This window comes from Pseudomyrmex gracilis, unplaced genomic scaffold (genome assembly GCF_002006095.1).
Source record: "Pseudomyrmex gracilis isolate BER0280 unplaced genomic scaffold, ASM200609v1 scaffold_1849, whole genome shotgun sequence".
Classification (NCBI taxonomy): domain Eukaryota; kingdom Metazoa; phylum Arthropoda; class Insecta; order Hymenoptera; family Formicidae; genus Pseudomyrmex; species Pseudomyrmex gracilis.
This window is the reverse complement of record NW_018022433.1, coordinates 1-1,291: the sequence shown is the minus strand read 5'-3', so window position 1 is coordinate 1,291 and position 1,291 is coordinate 1. Positions and strand designations below refer to the sequence as shown.

General features: G+C 28.1%; 1 long non-coding RNA gene across 1 annotated transcript; it reads left to right on the top strand.

Moving 5' to 3' along the window:
- Positions 1 to 176: 176 nt before the first annotated feature.
- LOC109862491 lies at positions 177 to 1,291 on the top strand. The gene is made up of 3 exons (XR_002251145.1): positions 177 to 334; positions 481 to 608; positions 1,274 to 1,291. It is a non-coding gene; the product is annotated as an uncharacterized LOC109862491 (long non-coding RNA).

The window sequence follows — 1,291 nt, the reverse complement described above, 5'->3', positions numbered from 1 at the left end:
TTGTATTGAGTACAATGTATATATAAATATAAAAATTTTATTTAATAAATTTTTTCATAAATTTACACGACCACGCTCTTACTTGACTACCTGTATATGTATGAATATGTGCAAATTTCTATTTTNAATAAGTTAGTGATATTTCTATAACCTCATTCATATAACCTCTTCTAACCACCTTTCATATAACCTTTTCAAAATCTTTTAGTTGGTGCATCAGTTTTATAGTCGAATAAAAGACGAGGCTACACTATATTGTACGAAGGAAGGTTTACGTACATTTCTGCAATTCTGTGCTCAGCAATTTGGATATATATTCTATTGGATATATAAAGTAAGTACACACATTTATAATTTTATATATTTGGCTTATATACACATTTTAACATAAATGTGTAAGTACATGTATGAATATGTGCAAATTTCTATTTTCAATAAGGTAGTGATATTTCTACATATAACTTCTTTAAAATCTTTCAGTTGGTGTGCATTAGTTTTACAGTCGAACAAAAGACGAGGCTACACTATATTGTACGAAGGAAGATCTACGTGCATTTCTGCAATTCTGTGCTCAGCAATTTGGATATATATTCTATTGGATATATAAAGTAAGTGCACACACACACACACATTTATAATTTTATATATTTGGCTTATATACACATTTTAACATAAATGTGTAAGTACATGTATGAATATCTGCGAATTTCTATTTTCAATAAGTTAGTGATATTTCTACATATAATCTCTTCAAAATCTTTTAGTAGGTGTGCATCAGTTTGAAAATGTATAGAATACAAAAAATTCGTTCTCGCAAAAGTATACATAACGTTTCGCACAAATATAAACAAACACTAATTCAAGTAATTCATACTGCGCGTAGAGAAAACATAAATAATAGAGTTGAAGTGCCTTTCAAATCTACTACAGATTCTGAAGAGAATAATTTACTTCATTCTATTGAGCAAAAGCAACAATATAACATAACATACAATAACTATAATGTAGAATCTGGTACTTCCTTTTNTGATAAATCAGAGGAAGATATACGTGAGGAAATCACAGAAGATATACATGTAGAATTCAAACAAGATAATACAGTTTGTGATTTGTCAGNTGAAAATATATGTGAAGAAGTTGAAGAATTAGATAAACCAATAAGTTTTGAAGAACAGCTTGCTTCTATATTTATACAAGGAAATTTTACTTTTGATCAGTGCAATTCAATTTTAAAATGCCTTAAAACTCATGCATGTTTTTCTTATCTTCCTAGTGACGCTAGAACAATTCT